Raw genomic sequence first — 7,276 nt, 5'->3', positions numbered from 1 at the left:
GCCAGAGCTATTCTTTAACTCAGCTTGTAAAAACTTGATAGCATCAACAATATATATAGCAAATGAATGCCATCTTTAATCCAATTAAATGGTTTTTACCAATTTGCTCTTGTTTGTTGATGCTATCTGCATTGCAGTAAAGGTCAGGTAAAACGAATGAATAAACTGCCAAGGTAAAATTAAATTTGGGCAATTTCTCTTTTGCAGTAATGTATATACATTTACTGAAAGCATATATGCCAAATTTAGTGTTGAAAGGCTCATTCAAATCAATTGGGAAAGCACGTAAATGAACAATTCATAAAAGAAAAGCATTGCAAATGGCCAAGAGCATAGAAAATGTGCTCAATCTTATCAGTCATTATAATGAAATAATGAAATTTGTGTACATATGAAATACATACTTAAAATATATATAAAATAAAACAATTATTTGCCTTTTTTTCACCTATCAGATTAACAGATACATGTATTAACAAGGTGGGGAGAATTTACAACGCCTGATGTGTTAAAATCTTTAAGGAATGTAGTAGAAAATATATATAAAATGGAAATTAGCACTTTTGACCAACAATTTTGGTTTTAGATATTTACCTATAAGGATATAATAGGAGGTGTTCAAAGATGCATGTAAACTTAAGAGTACTCAGTGTAGTGTTAATTATAATTGTAAAATAGTAAATAACATTTTTGTCAAATCATAATGGTAGGAAAATTAGTGATGGCACATTTAACCAATTGGATTATATTCAGTTATGAATACGGTGATGCATGTTCAACTTAATTGATATAAAAATCCAACTACTTCAGCAGTTTGTTTGCCAGTTATTGAGTACCAACTGTGTTCAACATTGTTATTTCTATTCATTTGAAATGATAAATGTATGTGCTTGTTGTGATATGGTCAATAAAACCAGTCTTATAGGAAGAATACTCTTAAAATACAGCGAGTTCTGGTCATTATTGTTGCATTTGTGTGTGTGTGTGTTTTGAATACATATATATATATTTCAATTAAATACAGCATTTATTGAATTTTTATCACATGTACCACATGTTCAGATCAACACTTTACATGAATTATCGTAATGCTTATAATAACAGATGGATTAACGAATTTGTCTTTTTAAAAGATAAGTAAATTGAGGTTGAGTTTCAATTTTGTGTAATTCAGCCTATTATACAGAAGTTAAATAAACCTATCCTAGGATGTCACAACCTTTGGAAGATAATAATTAAAAATGCTTATGATTTGTTAAACCCATTGAGCAAAATCATGTTTTGTGAAAGAACCCACATTTCAGAAGTCATATTCATTCTCCTTTTGTCTTTAAGGCCAGAGACATGATAATTATTAAGTGCAGCTTGTCAGGACAGAAAGTGTAAGTGTTGGTGTATTGTAGGAACAGGAGAGAAACATGAATAGGAAATTGTCTTTTGGAAATTCTTACAGTATAAACCTTTAAGGAGTTACTTCTGGAAATATGGGGTGCCTTTGCTCAGAATGTGGAACAATGGTTCCCGGCAGAAATAGTATTATACACAAAGCTCTGAGACATCATGGAGGCACAGATGAAAGTCCAAAGAGAAATGTCCGGTAGAAAGAGGATCACTAAATGGAAGAAGCTAACTTTGGAATAGAGCTGGTGACAGGCAGTATGATGACTTAAATACTGCCAATAGCAGGAAAAAGGTCCATGGTAATATCTGAGTGAAGAAAAAATTGCCAACTGATCTAGATTTGAAGGTCATAACCTCTTGCTGGGATAGTTTACCAGTGTAATTTATGATCGTATGGTCTAGATTCTACAAAATCTCCTCCATTCAACAAAATCTATAATTAGTTCTCTTTTTCCATTTTCTTCATTCATTCTAACCCTTTTCTAAAGATGGCACTTTGTGTCTTGTGAATGCAATCCCTTAGCAGTTCTCAGCTAGTAGCTGAAACTTTGGATAAAATGGTATAAGCATGAGGGATTGTGACATAAATTTTGCCTTGCTATGGCAGTTATTGAAATATGTTTAGAATTTTGACTATTTGTCATGTAAGGAATGCACAGTGCCATTCTAACTTTGTATTTTTATATTCTGGTATTTGGGGGGTTGGAAATTGACTATATGAGATTCTTGCAGCTGGGTCTCAGACATGTTGAGAAGGCTGAAGAAGGAAAAATACAGAAGGAGAAAGCAGGGATGGGGGACGCTGCATCCCTCAAATAGGATACCACTGGACACTGAGCAGTGAACAGCCTCGGGTTTTGTCGGACACCATTTTGGAATATTTGGACACAGTTTCTTGAAGGATGAGAGATCTAATCAATGGTAATAAGATGATTAAAATATTAATATGAATGAATGCTTAGGCAGAGTTGACAGTACAACTCTTCTGTACAGTAGATAGCATTAACAAATGACAGGATTTGGAAAATCAGTATTTGGAAATAATCATAATTGTTTCAGACAGGAATCATCAAATGATGCTAAAACTTGGAGAAAATTTTAAGAGAAATAGGACACTTAGTGAGCAATTTGAGGTCCTTATCAGTTACAAAGGGAAAGCAGTAGCTTCCTGATGGGCAACATGGTTGATGCACCTGAATTAAAGAGGTGAACGTTAATACCACCAGTAGTGGGAACATCAGGCAGCACTGGTAGGATGCACTGAGAAGAACACAGTCTCATTTCTGTGGTATTACTGACTAAAGTATATAAACCTGAGTCTACTCTTGAGGAAACATCAGTCTCAAATTGACTGACATTCTGCTTTTAGTATTCAAACATACTAATTTCACTGAGGAAATAGTCCAGATTATTTCCGACTAAATAGACACGAGAATGGAATATAACATTGATTCAGGATGTCTGTGAAAGGACATGGGAAGTTGGCAAAGTTTGAAGACTGTCCCTCAAGTAGATTATAATGTTATGTGAGTATTAATTGCCAATGTTATATAATTGCCTGAGGTTATATAACAGAAAATTCTTGTCTTTGAGAAATTAAAACAAAGGATAAAAGGATAATGTCATAGCTGTAATTTTCAAAGCACTTAGATAAAATAATATACATGTTTCAAAAAATGAAACAGGTGTTATAAGATGTTACCTAATAGGGAATCCAGGTAAAAGTTATCCAGGAATTATGGATAGTCTTGTATCTGTTCAGTAGGTCTGGAATTAGTTGATGAAAATAATGCAAACGAACGTGCCAAAAGGAGTGGTTTGAGCATATGGCTTTGAGCATACATAAATGCTCAGGAAACATGAAAATGTGGAATAAATGCATGAGTACTGTAATACCAGCAGGCCTTGTAGATACCTGCCTTTGAAGCATTTATATTAGAAGGAAGCCTTTTTACCCAGAATTTTTTCACTTAGCCTAATGTTTTCAAGGTTTGACCATGTTGTAGCATGTATCAGATCTCCATTTTCTTTGATGGAGAAGTGGTGTTCTATTGTATAAATACCACATTTTGCTTATCCACTCATCAGTTTTTGGCTATTATGACTAATCCCGCTAGCAATATTTATGTGGAGGTTTTTGTGTGTTTATGTATTCAGTTCTCTTATACATGAGAATATAGTAACTATGTTTATTTGACATTTTGAGGTCCTGTCTGTAAGATAATTTTTGCTAGGTTTGAAGGCAGATAATAGTCTATGCAAAATGAATATTCTGTTGAATATTGATGTGAACTATTACGTAAAAAAAAAAAATACATTGAAATAGTAAGTATAGAGGTTACATCTTGGTTTTTGTACTCAACAAGCAGTTTTATGTTTTATTTTTCAGGAACTCTCCCATACTGAATTAAGGCTGGGATATTAGAGAAAAGGAAAAACATGAAACTCACTGGTGTTTTATGGCACTTTGAGTTCTCCAGTTTACCTTCAAACATTTCGCCTTCTACGTTCTCCTCTACCATATCAGTGCATCCCTCTGAGATTCTTAATTCTTTGGTTGTATAAAGATGGACTATGCTCACTCCATCTTACTTCTCTTAGGTCTTACAATGGCAGTGCCCTATTACATTTTGTTCTATTCTATGATTTCCATTTATTTTATGAAATTTTTCGTCTATGTTTTCTATTCTTGCCATCTTAATTTCTATGTAACATTTTGAAATAGATTCCAAAGTTTATATATAGAGAGACAGAGAGAGAGTGAGAGAGAGACAGAGATTTCTACTTCACTATTGAAGTAGATTCCTAAAGTTTTTTATCTCTTCTAGAATATTGGTTTCACAACAGCCCTATCATGTGTATTTAATTTTACCCACCACAGGGCATTTTCAGGGAGTCTTTATTTGGTGGAATAAAACTTTAGAATCTCTGATTTAAAGAGAAAATTGCTCACAGGCATGAGCCACTGCACCTGGCCGGTTTTTACTATTTAAAGAATGAAGAATTTTAGCAGTGTGGGGTGGCTCATGCCTGTAATCCCAGCACTTTGGGAGGCTGAGGTGGGCAGATCACTTGAGGCCAGGAGTTCAAGACCAGCCTGGCCAACATGACGAAACCCCATCTCTACTAAAAATACAAAAATTAGCCAGGCATGATGGCACATGCTTCTAGTCCTAGCTACTTGGAAAGCTTAAGCAGGAGAATCGCTTGAACCAGAGACACAGAGGCTGCAATGAGCCTAGACTGCACCACTGCACTCCAGCCTGGGCGACAGAGCGAGACTCCATCTCAAAAATAAAGAATTGGAGGAGGAAATAAATGGATAAATGGCAAAGGTGACAAAGGACCAAAGATCTGTGACTTGTGGAAAGATGGCTCTATGGTAATTATTACAGAAACAATGTTTGTATCTTATTTTTTAGTGAGTTTTGTATATTCTCTAATCTGATTTACTTTTGTTTTTAATAGTTTGCTGCAGGTCTAGAAGATGTTACAGAATTTCAAGCAAGAGAGGTGAGCAGTTACCGTGGTGATTTCAAAATTGTTTATGTGTGTTGTGGCCCGTGATGTCAGAATTTCAGAATCTGAGAATTCATGATTTCAGAGGCTCAAAGGAGAATATTTTTATAATAGATTTTTTTTGCTATGTGAATATCCCTACTTTGTTCAGGGAATCTCATTATTTTTTCCCTTTTTTGAAAAAAGGGATTTTGTTTTTTGGTAGTAACCTGAATAAATTGGGGGAAGTATTGATGTATTTCCTTTTCTCTCCATTTTTTTGTTGGATGAAAATAATCTTCTAGTGAAATTCACTGTGTTCAATATTTATTTTTTAAAGAATAGAGGTGGGGTCATGCCGTGTTGCCCAGGCTGCCCTTGAACTCCTGGGCTCAAGCAATCATCTTGCCTCAACCTCCTGAGTAGCTGCGACTATAGGCATGTGCTGCCATGCCTGGCTTAAATATTGATTTAAAAATTTTTATCTGGCACATTCTGATCACAGATGTTTCTACTTACATTTGTCATGTAATCACAGTATATATTGATTTTGCTGCCTCGCTTACTCCTAAAAATTTTAGTTCACTGAATTGGTCTTAACTGGACTTAAAATTTTTTTCCCTGGCCAGGCACCTTGGCTCACGCCTATAATCCCAGCACTTTGGGAGGCCGAGGCGGGTGAATCACCTGAGGTCAGGAGTTTGAGACTAGCCTGACCAACATGGAGAAACCCCGTCTCTATTGATAATACAAAATTAGCCAGGCGTGGTGGCACATGCCTGTAATTCCAGCTACTCAGCAGACTGAGGCAGGAGAATTGCTTGAACCCGGGAGGCAGAGGTTGCGGTGAGCCGAGATCATGCCATTGCGCTCCAGCCTGGGCAACAAGTGCAAAACTCTGTCTCAAAAAAAAAAAAAAAAAAAAATTCCCAATAGATTTTAATCTAATTTTATTGGAACAATTCAGTCATATGTTTTTTCATGCTATGTATGTGAGAGTTCCATCATTCAGATACTAAATAAATGTCTACTGTACATTTACTGTTCTCACTGATGATGCATTAGATAACCATGCACAAAATAAGCCTGGCTGTGGAAATGCTTATTTGTTGGAAGGGCGCTTGTTTGGATCGATGATGAGAATAATTGTCTGAGGATGCTGAGGGACTCATTCCAGATGTCAATCTGAGGTCCAGATGTGTGGCCCTCCACTAGGACAAATAAGACTCTCAGAGCCTGGCTCTATTTGGGGATCCCTCAGTGACAACAGAGTACCCCTGTGAGCATGCCTTTTCTGTCTCTCCTGAGAGGGCATTAGCATCCTGTCTTAGGAGTCAGTATGCTCTTTAGTATGCTTACTGACCGAAGACTCACTTTATTTTGTTCATTTTGAGCAGAGAATTGTAGATAGATACATATATGGGAAATATGTTCTTGATTAACAAATGAAAAAGTTTCAGTCAAGAAAGGTCAAGCAACTGTGATGTATAGTGAAGGAAGGGAACACTGCGTGCCTATATTAAATATTGACAAAGGAACCAATTTTAGTGCCTTGTTATTTTTACTGTTGAGTATTTTCTGAGACCATGTCTTTTTCTTCTATTTTGTTTTGCTGAGGTAGAGGAGGGCTGGCATGAGGTCCTCCACTTCAGAAAATAGGGGTGAGTAGTTAAACCAACATCCTTTGGAATTCATATACATCACGTGTTCCATGTCACATCCTGAGGTCTTTTTGTTGATTTTTTAGTAGCTTACTGGATAATATCTAAATAATGTATCTTTTACTTTGGTGAGTCTCTCCACCTTCATTTCTGAATCATTGTCCTTTACATTTTTATTCCATTTGAATTTTGCATGAAATGACAAATGTAGAATTTTGCCCAATTGATTTTATTTATTCAGTTATTTATTTGGGAAGACAGGGTCTCTCTCTCTGTTACCCAGGCTGGAGTACAGTGGCCCAGTCATAGCTTACTTTAGCTCTTCACTCTGTAGCCCTGAACTCCTGGGCTCAAATGATTTTCCACACTCAGCCTCCCAAGTAGGTAGAAATAGAGGTATGTGTCACCACACATAGCTAATTTTTAAATTTTTTGTTTCATGGAGATAGGATCTTGGTATTTTGCAAAGGCTAGTCTTGAACTACTGGACTCAAGCAACCCTCTTGCTTTGGCTTCCCAAAGTGCTAGGATTACAGGCAGGAGCCACCATGCCTGGCATCATTAGGGATATTGGTCTGTGATTCACTTTTTTGATGATGTCTTTTGTTTCGATTAAAAATTAGGGTAATAGACTCATGGAATAAGTTGGGAAATGTTTTCTGGTCTCCTGTTTTTTTAGAAGAGTTGGTAAATGATCGATGTTATTTCTTTAATGA

At 36.0% G+C, this 7,276-nt stretch overlaps 1 protein-coding gene and 1 non-coding gene across 17 annotated transcripts in view; both read left to right on the top strand.

Annotated features, from left to right (window-relative positions):
* Positions 1-4,954: 4,954 nt before the first annotated feature.
* LOC119619277 (uncharacterized) overlaps positions 4,955-7,276 on the top strand; it is a 146,305-nt gene continuing 143,983 nt past the window's right edge. For 5 of the 16 annotated variants that reach the window (XR_012091409.1, XR_012091410.1, XR_012091403.1 and 2 more), the window contains exon 1: positions 4,956-6,560. The gene's annotated coding sequence lies outside the window, so the exon portion shown is untranslated. Of the gene's footprint in view, positions 6,561-7,276 lie in introns of all 16 variants that reach the window. The other 11 variants (XR_012091411.1, XR_012091413.1, XR_012091412.1 and 8 more) reach the window with 8 other exon arrangements.
* Positions 6,027-6,093, top strand: LOC119619534 (small nucleolar RNA SNORD109A). The gene has a single exon (XR_005235998.1). It is a non-coding gene; the product is annotated as a small nucleolar RNA SNORD109A (small nucleolar RNA).

The sequence above is a fragment of the Chlorocebus sabaeus genome, chromosome 26 (genome assembly GCF_047675955.1).
Source record: "Chlorocebus sabaeus isolate Y175 chromosome 26, mChlSab1.0.hap1, whole genome shotgun sequence".
NCBI lineage: Eukaryota > Metazoa > Chordata > Mammalia > Primates > Cercopithecidae > Chlorocebus > Chlorocebus sabaeus.
Note: the sequence above shows the minus strand (reverse complement) of the source record. Positions and strands in the feature narration are given on the sequence as shown.